The sequence below is a fragment of the Mesoplodon densirostris genome, chromosome X (assembly GCF_025265405.1).
Source record: "Mesoplodon densirostris isolate mMesDen1 chromosome X, mMesDen1 primary haplotype, whole genome shotgun sequence".
In the NCBI taxonomy this organism is placed as follows: Eukaryota; Metazoa; Chordata; class Mammalia; order Artiodactyla; family Ziphiidae; genus Mesoplodon; species Mesoplodon densirostris.
Genome location: NC_082681.1, coordinates 45,633,444 through 45,653,720, shown reverse-complemented (window position 1 = coordinate 45,653,720; position 20,277 = coordinate 45,633,444). Strand labels below are relative to the sequence as shown.

At 47.0% G+C, this 20,277-nt stretch overlaps 1 long non-coding RNA gene across 2 annotated transcripts in view; it reads left to right on the top strand.

The window, feature by feature from the left end:
- The first annotated feature begins 3,552 nt into the window (after nucleotides 1-3,552).
- The window catches only part of LOC132482407 (uncharacterized), a 39,301-nt gene continuing 22,576 nt past the window's right edge, over nucleotides 3,553-20,277 (top strand). For both annotated transcript variants that reach the window (XR_009530917.1, XR_009530916.1), the window contains exon 1: nucleotides 3,553-3,942. This is a non-coding gene — a long non-coding RNA (uncharacterized LOC132482407). The remainder of the gene's footprint in view (nucleotides 3,943-20,277) is intronic.

Genomic DNA, 20,277 nt, shown 5'->3' with positions numbered 1-20,277 from the left:
TTGGGCTGGTGAGTGCAAATGACTTAGCCTGCCATGACTGGAAGCAGAGGTGTGCACCACCCTCCTAACTTCTCTCCTTGTCCCCAGTCTCTCTTTCTTCTAGTTCTTCCTCCAGAAAGTACCTGAAAGTTTCTTCCTGATTATGTCATTTTCCTGCACAAATCCTCCAAAAGCTTACTGTTGAATATAAGATGAAATTCAAATTCCTTTGTTTGGACGATCAGATCTAAAACTCTCTTTCTCAGAAACTAGTATATAGCACAGGGAACTCTATTCAATACTCTGTGGTGACCTAAATGTGAAGGAAATCTAAAAAAGAGGGGATATACATATACATAAAACTGATTCACTTTCCTGTAAAGCAGAAACTAAAACAGCATTGTAAAGCAACTATACTTCAATAAAAATTAACTTAAAAAAAAGTACAGGGCTTCCCTGGTGGCGAAGTGGTTGAGAGTCCGCCTGCCGATGCAGGGGACTCGGGTCCGTGCCCCGGTCCGGGAAGATCCCACATGCCGTGGAGCAGCTATGCCCCTTAGCCATGGCCACTGAGCCTGCGCATCCGGAGCCTGTGCTCCGCAGCGGGAGAGGCCACAACAGTGAGAGGCCTGCGTACCACAAAAAAAAAAAAGAAAGAAAGAAAGCAAACAAAAAAGAAAAATAGAAGAGATGCAGATGAAAAATGGAGTATGTGGAATAGGTAATGGAGAGAAAGGTTGAAGAAGAAAAGTTCTCTGCCAGTCAATCAGAAGACTTTGGACTTTTTAAAGCAAGAAAATGATGTGATTTTATTTGGGTTTAGACATGGCACTTTGTGGGCAGTGTGGAAATTGGGTAGGTATCCTAAATAGAATGTTTGCATTTTCCCCAAATCTATGTGTCGAAATCCTAAACCCCAAAATAATGGTATTAGAAGGTGGTGTCTCTGGGAGGTGGCTAAGTCATAAGGGTGGAGCCCTCATGAATGAGATTAGGGCCTTATTTAAGGGGGTCCAGAGAGATACTTTGACCCTTCCACCAGTGAGTACATAGTGAAAAGTTGCCACCCATGATCCAGGAAGTGGCCTTCACCAGACACCAAAGCTGCTGGTACCTTGATCTTGGACTAACCAGCTTCTAGGACTGTGACAAATAACTGTTAGCTGTTTATAAGTAAATAAAATAAAATAAAATAAAATTCTCTTTCTTAGCTTCACATATTCACTGAGTAGTTATTTTCTGTGCACTGAATGTGCGGCCCTCACTAGGCCAGGTACTACCTATTCTTTTTCTTCTTACATGTTTTACCTCTTGCCTTACCTCCCAATCCACCTCATACTCTAGACAAACTGGAATACTCGCAGTCATGGGTCAGAGCTGGGTCAGAACACAGATGGGCTAACTCCTAGGTCAGTGCTATGTCCTCTACACCATGATCCCATATTCAGGTTTAAGGGCATTGAATCTGGATATTGATGTACATTCTAATAAATGAACTAGACAAAAACTCAACAAGTATAAATTATACTGGCTTTTTCATATTCCTTGCTGCCTTCTCGGCTCTTTGTCATGTGAGTGTGGGACGTAAGCTCTGGAAGTAAATTCATTCTTGCCATCAAGTTTTTGGCCGTATCCATAGTCACAAGGATGCCTAGGAGAAAAACTTGAGGCTTGCTTTTCCTGTCAGTTGAGACACTGATTGAAGAATTTGATTCCAGGAATAGGAGTAACCTGCTTCCAAACAAAACAATTCCCACATGCCTGTGGCTGCCTGAAATAACAGTCAAAGGTGACTTTCACTGTAAAAACACACTTTTCTGGAAGTAGGCCAACCTGGAAATAGGGTTCCAATTTTGGGCTTTGCCACTGTGTAACATTGGGCCCATCCACCCTCCTTCTCTAGGCTTCAGTCCCCACCCCTCCCCGCCCATATACAATTCAGGTGCTTGGACAAAGTGATGTGAAATAGCCTTTTCATTTTTGACAAGCAAGTATTGTTTCTACGAGGATGCCTGAGTGACCAGAGACAAGGGGTGCAGGATTAAGAGCAGTAGGGCTGGGCTCAACTGACCCACTGCTGTTGTGATGGTTCGTTATAGAGGGATCCCCCACCTAAGTAAGTGGGTTAGTTCTATGCGGATCTGCCCCGTAAGTGAGAAGAGAGCACTTACTGCAATAGAAGGAAAAAGAGGGGGAAAGGAGAGGGAAAACGAAGTTGTGAAGATGCTCTGCTGGTGAAGAGAAGGAAGGAAATTAAGAGACACATTTTAAACATGCGTGATTCTAAAATCGTTTAAAAAAAAGACAGAAGAAGAAAGAGGGTGCTTGAGAAGAGGTCGAGGTGGGGTAAAGAGTTAAATTTTTAGCTGTACAAAACACTCAGCCACCCCAGAGAGTTCCATGCAAGTAAAGCTGTGAAATATGCTGGACACAAGCAGTCCCAGCTCTTTTCACCAAATACTGAAGGAAAGGGGAAGGGGGGGAATGTTTGTTTGAATATTCTAGTTGACCAAGAGTGAATCTGAAATCCATTTTGATTTCAACACTTTTACATGGCATGCCTCATGAGGTCCAGCGCTGGTGAATATGACTGAGATCTATCTGTTCATTGCCCATGTGGCTTATGTGCTCTGAAGAAGCCTCTTTCTGACCTTGCTTCATCAAGGTACCTGAGATGGGAAGGATGAAGGGTAGTGAATGAGTGGAAGCATTTCCTCTTTCTCTGAGATATTTCTACTCTATGTGGCAATGTTCAGGGTAGCGGAAAGAAGAGAAGCCCTCTAGCAAAAACGTAAGGCTTTTTTTTCCCCACATGCGGGGCCAGAAGGCTGGAGCATTAGAGTGGCCTGCTCTCCGGGGGCTCACTGCCTTGAAGATCCGATACACTGACCGTTGCCTTCTTTTCCCCTTCAATGCTGTCAGCCAAGAACCCTCACTTCAACTGTGCATCCCTTAGCTATGGGAGGGGGGCTCCTGGAGCCCAATTTCGGTCCTGATGATGGGCCAGAACCGTGTCACAAAACGCACTGGTTGAACCTCCTCTATGCCTTCCAGAGGACAGGCAGTCTGGTTCACTGGAGGCCCGAGGGTCAGGGAATGACCACCAGTCAACTAGGTCCTGATTCCTCAAAGGTGTCCAGTATTTTCAAAACGCAGATTGAGCCTGGGTGGTCAAATTACTACTTTCACCACAAAAAGCAAACTCTTGGGCATACGCTGTTCCAAGTGAAAAGCACATTTTGCGTTTTTGCAGAGGGGAGGTGCAGGGCGGGGTGCCCCACGCCGCCGACCCCCGGCCCAGCTCTCCAGCTGCCAGGGAGCTGGAACTGCGGCTGACCCGGGAATGACTGCAGACGCCAGAAGGAGCAGAGGACTGGGCGGCACACAGGCTGCGGTAGGAGGCGGGACCATGCATGTCGTTGAAAGGCTCCCGGCGCCTGCCTGATTGGCGAAGCTCGCTTGCCATAGGGGTGGGCGGAGCCAGTTGTGCGCCGGGCCTCAGGCCCGCCCAGCGGCCGCCAGAAGGGCGTCAGACCCCGCGCTGTCTGCAGCGGCTGGGTTCGTGGTCGGGGTGCTTCGTGGACTGAAGTTGCTGGGCTGCTGCTTTTCTTGCCGCTCCCTGGCTCAGGGCCGCTGGTCGACCCGCACCCTCCGAGCTCCCCTTGGCCTCGATGTTGTCACCTTACAGGCGGCTCTTTGCAGAAGCACGACCTCCTCGCCCCGCTCCTCTTGGTTATCCCGCGCCCCCCTCGTCTATCGGCCTCCCACTCCGCAGCGGTCTCCAGGGTTCTCGGATGGTCGGAGCTATGGCATCCGGACATGCGGCGGGCCGCTGAGCGCCTACTCCTCATCAGGACCCGGCCCTTGGCGGGCGACGACCCCAATCCCAGCTGGAAATTCCACTTTGGCTTCTGACCTCTCCTCGCCTGATGTTCCTGACGTCGTTCTGGACTTCTTTGATTGGTGAGCGGGGTCGCCAGGCTGCCATGAGCTGGGCGGGCGGTGGGTGAGTGGGCGACCTCTTAGAAGGAGACGGCTGGAGCAGACGTGGGTCTGGGCTTTTGAACCGCTGCCCACGCGCGCTGCCTGCTGGCCAGTCCGTAGAGGAGTTGGTGGTGGGGCTGGGCATGTGCAGCTGCGATGGAGCCCCCTTGTTTCAGCCCCTGTGTTGCTGTGGTACCTAATAGCGCTGAAATGGCGGGGGTCGGGGCGCTACCGCCCCAAGGTCCACCCCTCCATCTCCAGGGACTGAGTTCTCCTCAGCCAGGTATACTGGCCCCTGTGTGTGTGTGCGCGGGGGGAGGGGGTGATGGTGCAGTGAGGGCTAAAGTTAGTATTCCGTGCTGAGTTGATGGCTGGTAAAACTGGGAGGGCCTCGAACGGCCTAATCCCAGATTCCGCTCCCCACTCTGCTCCGCCAGGTAGGGTCCTCTAGCAACAACCCTTCTTATTAAATGCACCGGATGCATTCCTGCTTCTTACCCCTGAATAGTGTTTCCTTGTCAGCCAGCTGAACGATTCAAACAAGCCAATCACATCCTTGCTTAGGCACCAGGGCGTACCTCACCCTCTTAGTACTGCAAAGCCCGCCTGCCACAGAGCCTTCTGGTTCACGCTGTTCCAGAATGCAACCCCCACGTGTCCTGCATGGCCTGCGATGTCCTCCTCTCCTGGGCTGCCCAAGAGGTGGGTCAGTGGGCCTGCGAACCTGTCCCCATAAGCCCCGAAAAGGTCTGGACCGCTCATGATTAAATGGAGATAAAACCCACAGCTGTAAGATTGCCCTGCTAGAAATCTAAAATATTCTGAGGGAATTTGTATAGAGAGAAAAGACAAAATAATAATAATAATAATTCCATGCAGTGCAAGTGACAGCACCATAGCAGAAGATGGTTTCAGTCCACCCACCTCTGGCTTGGGGACCCAGCAATCTTCTGCTGTGCCACTCCTTTGTGTATGCCTCTGTTGCAGTAAAAATCCTGATCATCCTAATGATAGGGAAAAGCAACCATGGCAGTTTTGTGACACGGTGATGAAATTAAACCCAACTTAAGCCAGAGTCCTTAAAACTTATTAAGCAACCATTGCCATAGGGGAGGGCCCTAACCCTAATGAAACTGGTTTGATGCTCTCTGAAGGAAGAAATCTATAAATATGAGCAGATTAGAGAGGACACACACTCACACACACACACACACGTACACACACACACACACACACACACACAGTACTTCCAGTGACAAACAAACAAGCAAAAAGAATCAGAGAGAAAGAAATCAGAAAACTTGAATACAGAGGGAGGAAACAATTTAAATTGATACAAAGGTCCACAGTTCAATCCAGTTGGAAGTCTAGAATTTGCTAAAAGAATTTATACCCTGGTGAGACCTTTGTCCTTGGCAGACAGCTGGCTTCTCACTGTGTCCTCACATGGCCTTTACTTTGTTCAGTGTGGGGAGAGAGAGAGCTCTGTGGCATCTGTTCCTCTTTTTATAGGGATACCCCCCTGTTGGATTAGAGCTCCAAGTTTATGACCTCGTTTAACCTTGAGGCCATATCTCCAAATATAGTCACACTGGTGTTAGGGCTTCAACATATGAATTTGGGGGGAACAGAATTCAGTCCATAACATCTTTTTTTTTTTTTTTTTACTTTTGGCTGTGTTGGGTCTTTGTTGCTGCGCGCGGATTTTCTCTAGTCGCGGCAAATGGGAGCTCCTGTTCGTTGAGGTACACGGGCTTCTTACCTTGGTGGCTTCTCTTGTTGTGGGGCATTGGCTCTAGGTGCGCGGGCTTCAGTAGTTGACACATTTGGGCTCAGTAGTTGTGGTTCACGGGCTCTAGAGCTCAGGCTCAGTAGTTGTGGCACACGGCTTAGTTGCTCCGTGGCAGGCGGGATCTTCCCGGACCAGGGTTCATACCCGTGTTCCCTCCATTGGCAGGCGGATTCTGTTTTTTTGTTTTTTTTTTTTTTTTTTTGATTCGCGTGCCTCTCACTGTTTTGGCCTCTCCCGTTGCAGAGCACAGGCTCCGGACATGCAGGCTTAGTGGTCATGGCTCATGGGCCCAGCCGCTCCGTGGCATGTGGGATCTTCCCGGACCGGGGCACAAACCCATGTCCCTTGTGTTGGCAGGCGGATTCGTAACCACTGTGCCAAGAGGGAAGTCCCAGTCCATAACACCTTTTTTTTTAATAACATGTTTATTGGAGTATAATTGCTTTACACTGGTGTGTTAGTTTCTGCTTTATAACAAAGTGAATCAGCTATACATATACATATATCCCCATATCTCCTCCCTTTTGCATCTCCCTCCCTCCCACACTCCCTATCCCACCCCTCTAGGTGGTCACAAAGCACCGAGCTGATCTCCCTGTGCTATGCGGCTCCTTCCCACTAGCTTTCTCTTTTACATTTGGTAGTGTATATAAGTCCATGTCACTCTCTCATTTTGTCCCAGCTTACCCTTCCCCCTCCCCATATTTTAAAGTCCATTCTCTGTTAGGTCTCCGTCTTTATTCCCGTCCTGCCCCTAGGTTCTTCATGAACTTTTTTTTTTTAGATTCCATTTATATGTGTTAGCATACAGTATTTGTTATTCTCTTTCTTTTTTTAATAAATTTTTTTATTTTAGGCTGTGTTGGGTCTTCGTTGCTGCACATGGACTTTCTCTAGTTGTGGCTCGCGGGCTCTAGAGCGCAGGCTCAGTAGTTGTGGCGCACGGACTTAGCTGCTCCGCGGCATGTGGGATCTTCCCAGACCAGAGAACGAACCCGTGTCCCCTGCATTGGCAGGCTATTCTTAACCACTGCACCACGAGGGAAGTCCCTGTTTTTCTCTTTCTGACTTACTTCACTCTCTGTGACAGACTCTAGGTCCATGCACCTCACTACAAATAACTCAAATTCGTTTCTTTTTATGGCTGAGTAATATTCCATTGTGTATATATGCCACATCTTCTTTATCCATTCATCTGTCGATGGACCCTTAGGTTGCTTCCATGTCCTGGCTATTGTAAATACAGCTGCAATGAACATTGTGGTACATGACTCTTTTTGAATTATGGTATTCTCAGGGTATATGCCTACTAGTGGGATTGCTGGGTGGTATGGTAGTTCTATGTTTAGTTTCCTAAGGAACCTCCATACTGTTCTCCATAGTGGCTGTATCAATTTACATTCCTACCAACAGTGTAGGAGGGTTCCCTTTTCTCCACACCCTCTCCAGCATTTATTGTTTGTAGATTTTTTGATGATGGCCATTCTGTCAGTCCCTAACATCTTGATCTATATTTTGGGTATCTGTGAGGCAAGTGATTCCCAGAGTTCTTTACCTCAGAGGGGACAACGTTTAGGCAGTGGCCCAAGAGTTTATAAAAATGTACAGATGGACCCATTTGTTAGCCAGGGCATCCAATACTAAAATGACTGAAGTTTGGTCAATTGAGCTGACTCTTTGGTCCTGTCCTTTAGCATAGGCATCTGGTTAAGGGATCGACAGCAGTAATATGGATGATGGTGACTATACCATATGTAGTGTACAATGCCCAATATTGCCCACTCACTTGATTCCAAGGGGCTCCCCAGGTAGCCAAGAGGTCTGGGAGAGAGGTGATTTCTTCTACCACTGTCTCATCTGGCAAGGGACTAAGGACAGGTGAGGCCATTCCCTCTTGCAAGAAAGATATGCCAGAAAGCTATCCAGTGTCAAGGAGGCCTCAGTAACCATGCTGAGGTTTTGGGGTGCTGGTTCCATGATCCAAGGCATACTGGGCACCTGGGTACAGAGGGTCACAGGCTCAGGGTCTGTGAGAACCTCTATTTTGAGGATGGCCCGGTATGTGGCTGACAGTTGCCACTCTAATGGTTTATAATACAAGGCCATGAAGGGCAGTTTCTTGCCTCAGTAGCCCATGGGCAACGTACAGCCATCATGTGTGGTTCAGAGATGCCAGGGGGCAAGAGGAGAGGTTACTAAAGCCTCAACAATGAAGGAACCTCTGGAGACACTACTGGGAGTGTCCAGTGATTTAGACTTGGACAGATTCTAGAGTTTTTTTTTTTGGAAGGCACTTTTAGCATTTTGTTAATATACATTCTTTTAGTAAACTCTGGATTTCTAATTGGATTAAATTGTAAATTGAAACAGAAACAGACATAAAACAAGTTTATATATTGATTGGTTGATGAAAGTGTTGTAACCAGAGGCTCGCAGGAACCTAACCCTGTATTTCCCCTAGGAGCAGTGGTTTAGTAGTCAGTGATTCATGACTTGTGGTGACTTTATAGGACATATAGTAACACGCACACACATTGCAGGGACTGATGTTCCTTGGTCACTGTGTGAGAGTACACTAGGATGACAGTGATGCTCAGGGCCTGTTCCCATTCCCATGCCCTCTGGGAGGAGACAGCCCTGCTGAAGGTCTCAGGTGTGTCGGGTGAACACATCAGAGAGCTTTGGAAAGGCCAGCTGTCTGCAGGGCTCTGGCTGGCTACTTGCATATACTCAGCCAAGACACCTCCAGGCTGGAAATACATGATTAGTGAGAGAAATGCCAGCTCCCAGAGTGAATGTCTTTGAGAAGACAGCCTTGAGGCCTAAGAGTGTGAAATGACTTTGTTGGGCGAGGGCCAGAGGTTCTCTCTCTGTGTCAAGCCATATGCCCATCCCTAAAAACAGAGGTGTACGAGAGCAAGGATGACATGGGTATGACAGCAAAATGCGCAAGTGGGGAAATGTGAGTTTGTGCTGGAGAACGTAGACTGGTTAGCTCAGCTGAGGAGGGCACTGAGGGTGGAGGAGTACTTTTCCTGGGGCAGTCAGCTTCCCCTGAAAGGATGGCCACCGACCTGGAGAGCTGTGTCCATTGCTGATTACAAACTGGGGCTCTTTAGGGGGTTGAGGTAATGCATTTTTCTGAGGGCTGCCCCCTGCCTGCTTCCTCTCCTCTCCACTTCCCAGAATGCCGGCCCCCGCTCCCCCAGCCCCTCATCCTGCTTGGTAGTGTGGACCCAGTCTTTGTGCCCCATCCTCTGGATAAAAGCTGGGGCGGGGGAGGAGGAATCTGCCTCACTGCGTGCTTCTGGCTGACTCACCGTGGGGAGAGAAGGGGGTGGGGGAGAGAACGTGTACACATACGACTATACATGTCTGCATGTGTGCAGGAGAAGGGAAAGTCCTGGAAAGGTGACAGCTGAAGTATTCTCTGCTGTTTGTCCTCTGGGAAACAATGTGGCCTTTACTGATGACCAGTGACTTCTCTGTTTCAGCAAAAACTATGCAAATGAAAGTGGTTCAGAAGGTTTTGGACAGGATGCTGATGAGATATGGTATCCATCTGAGTCCACATATTGGAGGTAAACAGCTTATAGATGCTTGAGGGTGTTTTTTTTTTTTTAGTGAAGTACAGTTGATTTACAATGTTGTGTTAGTTTCAGGTACACAGCAGAGTGATTCAGTTTTATATATGTATATATATATATATCTCCTTTTTCATATTCTTTTCCATGATGGTTTATCACAGGATATTGAATATAGTTCCCAGTTCTGTACAGTAGGAGCTTGTGGTTTATCCATTGTATACATAACAGTTTGCATCTGCTAGTCCCCAACTCCCAATCCTTCCCTCCCCTACACCATGCCCCCCACGACCTTGGCAACCCCAAGTCTGTTCTCTTTGTCTGTAAGTCTGTTCCTGTTTTGTGGATAAATTCATGTGTAGACACCTGAGGTTCTTCTGTTGACTAGAGCTGAAACACAGGAGGCAGCCCACCACGTAAGCTTACCAGTGGCCCTCTCCCAGGCTCTACACCTTTGCCTCTCGAGATCCCACCTTCCTGACTTGCAGAGACCTGCACTGGGGATACTCCTGGGCTCCCAACCTCCAGGCCTTTTGCTCTGACCCTGCAATTTCTCCCACTTCTCTGGCTTCACGTGCACGAGGCCTTCTGCTCGCTCCACACTCCCTTGAGAAGGTCCCACACGTGTAGTACACTCCCTGGTGTGAGTGGAGGAGCACTACCCACAGAAATGGGTGTGCAGGCTGGAGGGCGCTGTGGTGCTCGAGGTAGAATTTTCTGCTCCATCTGTCAGGCTCCATGGGGAGGGCACTTGAACACACCTTCTCTGCACCCTGGGTACTCACCCTATGGAGTTTGTTCAAAACTGAGCACATGATCTCTGTCTAGTCTGCTTCACCTACCTGGGCCCCAGGTGCTTGCCCCTCTGCCTCCAAGGCCTTCAACTCCCACCAGGTTGTATTGGTTCTACCTCCAGAAAACATCCCAACTCTGTTCTTATCTGTTGATCATGAGCCAGCCCTGGATCAGGCCTTGGGCATCTTCCTAGTGAATTTCTGCAACAACTTCCCAACCTGTCGTCTCCCCAATATTAGCATTCGTCCCTCTAATCCATTCAGCACATTGTAATCAGCATGGTCTTTATAAATCAATCCTGATTATGTCAAGAACTTCTGATGACTTTAGCTGTCCAATAAAATCCAAATCCTTTAGCCTAGCATTCAGATTTCTAGAGCAGAGATGAGAAATGACAAAGAAACAGAAATACAAACCACCATGAAGGCAATGAGTCAGTTTCTTTCTGTATTCCCTCCTAGCCTTCCCCTTGGAAAGGGCAGCTAGCCTGGGCCACACAGCTTGAAGTGACAGGAAACCTACCCTAAGACCAGTATTCTGTCCAGTAGTATTCTTTGGCCCAGGGGACACCCAGGAACCCTAAGCCAATGACAGAGAAAAGGAAGGGTACATTAATTAGAGGTTCTATGGGAGGTTGAACTAGATACTAACTCTGAGGGGCTAATGAGCGCTCATAGTTCGTATTTGTGGAAATGAATACAAGTCTTTTGAATATCTGGTGCCTCCACCCTAAAGAGCACACAGCTGTGAGGATTTGGCGCTTGGGGGTAGACCAGTGAGGGCACCATTTTTGCCCTGGGAGCTACCTTGAAAACCAAGGCCATTGCCCTGGGCCCTGAGCTTTGGAGGTGGGTCACTTGACTGCTGCTTTCCCTTTGCTGCATTCTTCTCGCCAGCGTGTGAGAGGTTAAGGTGTAGCGCGCATGTTCCAAAGTGCGTGTGTGTGTACCTAGGGGCTGGGAGGCTGGGGTGAGGAAGGCAGAAAGCAAGCTCCTTCAGTAGCCTTACGTTACAAGGACAGCAGTGGCTCTAGGTGGGGACCTTCGGGAGGAGAGCGAGGGCTAGAGGGCTGGGTATAGAGGAATTCAGGTGTTAGAGCACAGCCCCTGCCCCTTGTATGATATCGTTTGGGTCAGTTGGCCCAAACACTGGTCGGTGTCAGGGAGTAGCTGCCTCATTTCCTCCTTTCCATGTTCTCCTCTTTCTCAGCAGAGACCAACAACCACAGTTTAAAAACACCAAGCACATTCTACCATTGTTTTAAGCAAGATAGCATCTCAGCAGGCATCCGGGGCCAGAAGGAGGGAGCAGGGGCAAGGGTCAAGCTCTGGGGATTGTGAGGTGTGGATAATCTGCATTATCTCTGAGGCACCTCATCACCATCTTTCAGACTCTGATCTATTTACACCTGATGCCTAAGGTGGGAGGGGGTGGGTTACATTAACCATTTTTGGAATGCAGACGTGGGACATATGAGGAAAAGGAGGCACCTGGATAGCTTTGGCCAAATATTCGATGAAGAGGGCAGTACAAGAACAACTTTGGACTTTCTTTAGACAGGAGTGGGCACCGCAGGCGCTAAGTCTGGGGCTGTCGCGTGTGTGAGTGTGTGTCTGGGTATGTGCGTGTGTCTGTGTGTGTGTGTGTATTTGGGGAGCAGGGAAGCCAGTTGGTGGGGCAGCTGCTCTCTGATTGGGGTGCCTGGCAGTGCTGGGGGAAGTGGAGAAGGAAGCCGAACACTGTGGTGCAAGGTGTGTGTCCTAGGAGGTAACTTCCCTGCCTGGCCTGCAACGGCAGCATGCATGCTCTGGAGAGGAAGGAAGCTCAGCCCATTGGGGCAGGAGAAGAGGAAGGTGAGCATCTTCCAGGGACCCATAAGTACCACAGGGACAAGGTTACAGTTGCTGGGGGTGTCACGCTGGGAGAAGAGCACCAGGGTAGAGATTTGCAACCTGATTCTGAAAGAGAGTGAGACTCTAGGAATCAAGGAGTGAACATACCGGCTTACATTTTGAATTGCTTTAATTGAAGGAAGAAAGAGGCAGCGGGAGAATGAGAGCTGACACTGGACAGAGTTGAGTAGAGAAGTCAAGACAGAGAGGATGAGGGATGAGGGTAAAGAACAGTGAGGACAGGAAGGAGGACACTGCCTGGAGATAAGTGGTAGTCTCAAGAGCACTGAAAACCCATGTGAACCATTGCCTGCTCCACGGGCAAGTTGAGCCCGAGCCCATCCCCAGGTCTGTGAGGTTATCAGTGGCAAGCAGGATCCAGGCAGTGGCACCTACCCTGTGAGAGTCACCTGCCATCACACCTGTTCCTCTTCTCAAGCAGGGCTTCAGGGAGATTGGGCCAAGGGCTTCAGAGTTTAGGGACCCCTAGATCTCCCTGTGAGGCCTCCCACTGGACTGAGTCGAACCTGTCTTTGTGTGTGAGGTGGAGGAGAGCCTCAGGGTTTAACCCGTTCTTCCTCTTCCCCCACGAGTTCACAAGCAGAAGCCTTAGGAACTTTGTCCTGTTCAGGTTCAAACAGGAGCTTTATTTTTCCTTGAGAAGGAAGGGGCAGTGAGAAGAGGAGGAGGAGGAGCCAGGGAAAGCTAGCAAATCAGCTTCCAGGCTTCCGTCTGGGCAAGAGAACTGGAAGCCACAGTGTTGTGAAAAGCAGCTGGCTGAGGGCTTCACCCAGCCCAGCACCTGGTAGGACAGGGGCACTCCCATATTGTGGAGTGAAGGAATAAATGAGACATTTTTTATTCTTCCTTCCTTCGTCTTTCCTTTGAAGCCTGAACCTGTGATAGACACTGTGGAGAGAGAGAAGCTGGAGCAGTGAAGTTCAAAGAGGAAGGGAAGTGGTTACCCGCACAACTTTTCTTGCCTTCAGGGAGGACAGTGATAGCTTATGGAGCTGAGGTCATCACTGCAAAGATGGGATGCAGGCACCTTCTCTGGAGGCTTCTTGTCTTAGTTCTGGCCACTATAAGAAATATCCCGTAGACTGAGTGGCAACAACAGACATTTATTTCTTATCCTTCTGGAGGCTGGGAGGTCCAAAACCAAGGTGCTGGACATTTTGGTTTCCTATGAGAGCTCTCTTCCTGGCTTGCTGATGACTGCCTTCTGGCTGTGTGCTCACATGGTGGAAAGAGAGAGAGTTCTGGTGTCTCTTCCTCTTCTTGTAAGGGCACTAATCTCACCATGGGGAGTCCACCCTCATGACCTCATCTAAGCCTAATTACCTCCCAGATACCATCACACTGTTAGGCTTTCAACATGGATTTTGGGGGGTACACAAACATGCAGTCCATAACACTTTTTTTTTCCTTTTATTTATTTTTATTTATTTTCTGGCTGTGTTGGGTCTTCATTGCCACGCACGGGCTTTCTGTAGTTGCAGCAAACGGGGACTACTCTTCATTGAGGTGTGTGGGCTTCTCATTGCAGTGGCTTCTCTTGTTGCGGAGCCCGGGCTCTAGGCACGTGGACTTCAGTAGTTGTGGCACACGGGTTCAGTCATTGTGGCTCACGGGCTGTAGAGTAGAGGCTCAGTAGTTGTGGCACAGGGGCTTAGTTGCTCCACGGCATGTGGGACCTTCCCGGACCAGGGCTTGAACCCGTGTCCCCTGCATTGGCAGGCGGATCCTTAACCACTGCACCACCAGGGAAGCCCAGTCTGTAACACTTTTAATTTTCCTTTTAGAGATGTATGGATACTTTAGCTAAGTTCTCACACCGATCACTGCTAGCACATAAGGCAGCCCCTCTGGGCAGATAAAATAGAACAAGTTTCCCTTCTTCTGGGCTGCATTTCGGTGCCAGGGCACATGGCTTGAGAGGGGAATGTGGACTGCATTTCAGTTCCCATTTGCTGTTTTAGCTGGGAGCCCTTGGACAGGGCTCTGTGCTGGCCCTTTAGGGTCCTCAGGATTCCCCCAAAAGTGATGGAGTTGCCTGAGTGGCACTGAATGGTCTAGAATGAGAAGTATGACCCTGGGGTTGGTGGGGTCCCTGGCTCCCTGGCCCTGCTGGGGTTTGTTAACTGTCTTACACAGCTTCCATTCTCTAGAGGCATGTGAGGGGTGCCAAAGGTTGTAATAAAGGACTGTGTTTATAGGAACCCCTGTCCCTACAAAGCACATTGCTGGGGCTTGTTCACAGTAACCCTAAATGCTGGAGTCTGGGATTTGCCCTAACACAAAAACCCACTTACTTCTCAGTTGTCATTCAGATAATTATTCCCAGTAGCACTTTGCTTTCTGAAGCATTAGGCTTGGAGTAACACATTTCTCTCTTTGCAGCTCAGCTTCTGGGCACTTACCCTGCAGTGAAGCCAGCGGGTTGAATCACAAGAGTCACACATGTTTCTATAGCAGCACTGTGATGTAATACACAGAGAATAATGTGGCCTAGTTGTAGAGCTGGTTAAAGACAGCTTTGAGCCAGTAGAAAATAAAAACTTCTTTGTGCACAGTGCCTTACAGTTCACTCTATGGATATGGGGTTTTGAAAAAAAAGGAACACACTCAAACGCATGCTCACCCATTCACTCACACTTACACATTTAATCTGTAACACATATAAGCATTCTCACACATCCACTTACACAAACACACATGCTGACACATTCACGCACGAACATACTTACACACGCTCTTACATTTTCACATCAACATGTTCACACATGTGGACATGCTCACACAGTTTTCACACAGGAACATGCTGGTACATTCACACATAGAGAGACTCATACACTCGCATTCATTCACGCATGATCCTGCTCGCACATGGACATACCTGCATATTTACTGAAAGAAATGTGCTCAAACGCATACACACTCACCAATCACTCACACGTGAACAAGTTCACACATTCACACACATGAACATGCTCACATGTACGTGCATATGAACTCAGTCACACACAAGAACGTGCTCACACCCTGACAGACACCATAACATCCACTCACAAACTCAGTCACTCGCACACAGACATGCTCACATACACTCATACTCACACATCCACTCACACACATAAAATCATATATTTGTTCCCACTTGCACGTGAACATACACCTACAGACTCACAAGCATTCCAGCATGAACACACTCATGCATTCAGTCCCCCATAGGAGCCCATTCTCACATTCATCCACACGAATGAGCACACTCACATTAACATGCGTATGTGCGCAAACATGCTCACACATTCACTCACACCTAGATGCACTCAGGTCCAATCACAGGACACTCACACAGTCATGCAAGCTAAGACGTTAACATTTTCACCAACGTGAACATGTTCTCACACACAAAACTCCATTTGCTCACACACAAACATGTTCATATATTAATCCACACGTGAATACAATCACATAGTCACATTCATGAATGTACACATATTAACACACATTTCAGTACAATTACACATATTCTAACATGTTCATTCACACAGATACCCATATTCTCGCATTCACTGAATGAACATATTCACACTTCAACATACTCAAACACACAAAAACCTTACACATTTATTTACACAAAGGAAAATGTTCACATAAATGCACATCCTTATGTTCGATCACACACACAAAGCTGCTGAGACACTCATGAGCACAAGAAGACATTAACACGTTCAAACAAACATAGTGACATATTCACTCACATGAACTTGCTCACAGATTAATTCCCATATACAGACACACCCACATACACTCACAACTTCACTTAAAATTGTACATCGTGCTCACATACATGAACTTGCTTACACATTTAATTGCACACAGGAAAAATAATTATACATTAATACCTTCACACACACCAATTTGTTCATACATTAATTAGTACATGTGAACATGCTCCCTTACATGCATATGCCCACACACTCAGATATGAATGAACACACAAATTCATTTAGACACACACACAAACTTTCACACTTGCACATTACCATGCCCAAAACACAAACATGTTCAAACTTTCATTTGCATATGTTCATGCTCAAACACACAAGTATACTCATTCACCCACACATGAACGTACTTAAACATTAACATTCCCAGACACACAAACGTGCTCACATTATCACACGAACAAGTGGACACTCCCACTTTCACTCACATGCACACATAAACACACACACATTCTCATCGATTTACATACAGACATGACATGACTGCACACTCACACACTCACTCCCTACCTCCACTCACACATTCACACATGGACATGCTTTCACATTTATTTAAAAAACAACATGCGCACACACACACATCACTCATGCATGAACAAGTTCACACAGGTGAACACATTCACATATTCACACAGCCTACATGTTCATAAACACACATGCTCTCACATTTATTTAAAACACAACATTCACACACACCCCAAAAACACTCATGCTCAGGCATGGACACGATCACACTTTCACATATACACAGGATCATATTCACTCACACAGCCTCTCACACACAAACTCACATACACACACACTCACAGCTGCACATAGACATGCTCACATCACTTCCACACAAACGAACACACTTCATCACACACAAACGTAATCGCATTGACTCACACAACAGAACACACACATTAAAAGGCCCCTACACACAAGCATGTTTACATATTCATTAACACACACATTCCTATATTGACTTAAACTTGCATTTTAATAATATGCACACATATGTGTGTGTATATGTATATACTCACACATTTACTGACAAAAATTTTTGCACATTTACTCAGACACAAATGTACAAAAACACATCTACAAAGCATAAATTCACTCACGTTCATGAACATACATGATATGCTTACACGTTCATTCAGACACTGGAACATGATCACATGTATATACTCACACAGTCATTTGCACACAAACATGAAGATGTTCACATATGCACACAGTGAACCTGCTCATAAACTCACAGGTACCCTCATTAACACAGTCATGTACATGCATCTGATCAACATTCACACATACACATGCACTCCTGCGTTGACTCAGAAATAGATGCACGCATTAACAAGCTCACAAAAATGAACACGGTTACACATTCACTTACAGACGAGCATGCTACCATCATGCACATGCTTACAAATTCACTCATACACATGATCACACAGAAACACCAACACACATTAACACACTGACATGTGAACAGGCTCCACTCACTCTTACACACAGACATGATCACATACATCCACAAGTTACACATTCACTCCAATGAACGTGCTCACAGATTTACTCCCATTCATAGACACACTGACACATGCACACATTCGTTCCAATACAAACATACTCAATTAACATGGTTGTGCATTCACTCACCCACCCGAATATGCCTCACGTACACTGTGTCACTCATACATTTACTTACGTGCACGACGAGCATGCTCATCCTTAAGATGTTCACACCCACATGCACACTCAGTCACACACACAAACACGGTTGCAAATTCCTTCCCCCACATAGACATCCTTATATATAATCATTTGCACACACACGTGAACATGCTCACATATACAAGTGATCACTATTCACTCACATCCACAGCGTATTCTTCACGTGAACACATTCACAGATTCACTGAGAAATAAGAAATGCTCACATATATGCACACAGCCAAAAATTCTCTAACATTGGAACGTATTCACTGACTCACGAGCATACTCACAAATTAACTCATAGGCATAGACACACTCATATATGATCATACCCACATTCACTGACACAAAATCCTCACATGTCCACTAACCCATGGACATGTTTACAAATTCATTCACATACAGACATTCATATATGCTGACAACAGTACACTCAGTTTCACTTATATGTGCACAGTAACGTGCTCACAAACAGCACACTTTCATGCATTCACTTGAACACAGATTTTCTCCAGTCATCACAAAGCTCACACCTTCACACACAGATACACTCAAACTCACAAGCATACTCTCATATATGCACAGAAATACACTCACACATTAAGAAGCTTACACAAATGAACAGTTACACATTCACTCACTCATGAAAACATGCTTACACATGCATTCCCTCAAACTTGCTCCCACATTCACTCACACACACCCATATATGCTCACAGTTGCGTACTCATACATTTCCCCACACACAGCATGTTTACAAACAGCATCATACTCATACTCTCACAAATGCATGTGCTCACGCTTACCATGGAGTTCAGACATTTTACTCACACACATAGAGATGCTCAGATATACTCCCACACACACACCTGCACATTAACTCACAGAAGTCTACTCCACTTTCACATGCTCACAAACACACATTCACTCACACGCACACACACACACACAGACACGAGTATGCTAACATCCATGCACATGCTCACGAATTCACTCATACATATGAAAAGTCCCATTTACTTCAACACACAAACTCATATTTTACTAGGCTCCCACGTTCGCTGTCACACCTGTGCTTATATACATGTGCAAGGTCACATTCACTTGCACAAACATGCTCACACACTCCTTTGCTTACAATAACTGCTCACATTTCACTAAAATGTGCTGACACATTGAGTCACAGTCACTTACACTTACATACTTACACTCATTCCCTCACATACATGTTAACATTCTCCCAACTAGGAATGTGCTCACACTCACCAAGAGCCTCACACATTCACTCACATACACTCACAAATTCATTCATTCAAATACACTAATGTAGTTGACCCTTGAACGACACAGTGGTCAGGGGCGCGGACCTTCCACGTGCAGTTGAATACGTATACTGTATAGTCCGCCCTGTGTATATGTGGTTCCTCCGAATCCAGGGTTCTGCATCTGCCGACTCAACTAATTGCATGCATATTTACTGAAAGAAATGTGCTCAAACGCGTAGTACGGTAATATTTGCTATTGAAAAAATCTGCATATACGTGGATCAGCGCTATTCAATCCCCTGTTGTTTAAGGGTCAGAAGTACTTTTAAAATGTCAGACAGGGGAGTTCCCTGGCGGTGTATTGGTTTGGACTCGGCACTTTCGCTGCCGTGGCCTGGGGTCAGTCCCTGGACGGGGAACTGACATCCTGCAAGCTGTGCCGCAGGGCATGGCCAACCCCCAAAAATATCAGGCAAATAAACATGCTTACATTTTCGCTCACACAAACATGCTCATATCCATGCACATGGTCACCTGTTCACTCATGCGTATGAAGGTGCACAAACATTGACTTGATCACACAAATAAATTCCTATTAACGCAGTCGTACCATACTTGAAGAGGCTCACCCATTCATTCTCCAACACGGACATTGTTATGTAAAGGAGCCAAAGATGGCCTCTCTTTCCTTCTTCACAGCAGGCTGGAGCCCATTAGCTCAGAAGCCCGGCTGCACCAAACTCAATTTTTACACATTCATTGGCTTTGAAGATATTCCAAGTAAGTAGATTTTAATCCATTCAGAGCTTGCGTGCAGCCAACACCCGTGAGCTATAGATAAGATAAGGCCTGTAGTTATAAAAGACCCCACACCACTGCTGCCCTTTGGTACTCTCCGACCCAGAGGCTCCCCATCACGCTACGGAGTGGTATCACCTAAACCTGGCATTTCCCTTGCTTTTCTTTCCTGAGTGGTGCTCCCACACAGTAGCCTCTGGAAGTTCTCCTGTTATTAAGACACTTCCCGTGCATGCAAAGCTGTGAAAGCTTCCTCCATATAAAGGTCATCGTGTGCTCCTGCCCCCTTCTGGTGATAGTTTAATCCTTGATCCGCCCCTACATCCCTCGCACTCATTGCTCGTGTTGATGAGGACAGTGGAGGCTTTGGGTGACAATCAAGAAGTCAATATAGGGTCCACCCAGTCAGGAGGACTATCCATTGGCAAAACAATCCTGGGCAGTCTTAAGTGGTTGGGACTCAAACTGTGGAACTCCCCCATGTCAGTTTGTCAGTTTGTCAGTCAGTTTGGCATGGCATTGCTCTGTGCTGTATTACACTTTATCTGTATTTATGGTGTCTCCCTGTGTGTCATGAGCCTGATCAAGCAGCAGCAGCAGTATTTGAGCCAACCCGTGCCACTGTAACTGAGTTTTGGGGATCAGAGGCACTGGGCTCCCCAAGAAAGATCCGCCCACCCACCTGGGTCC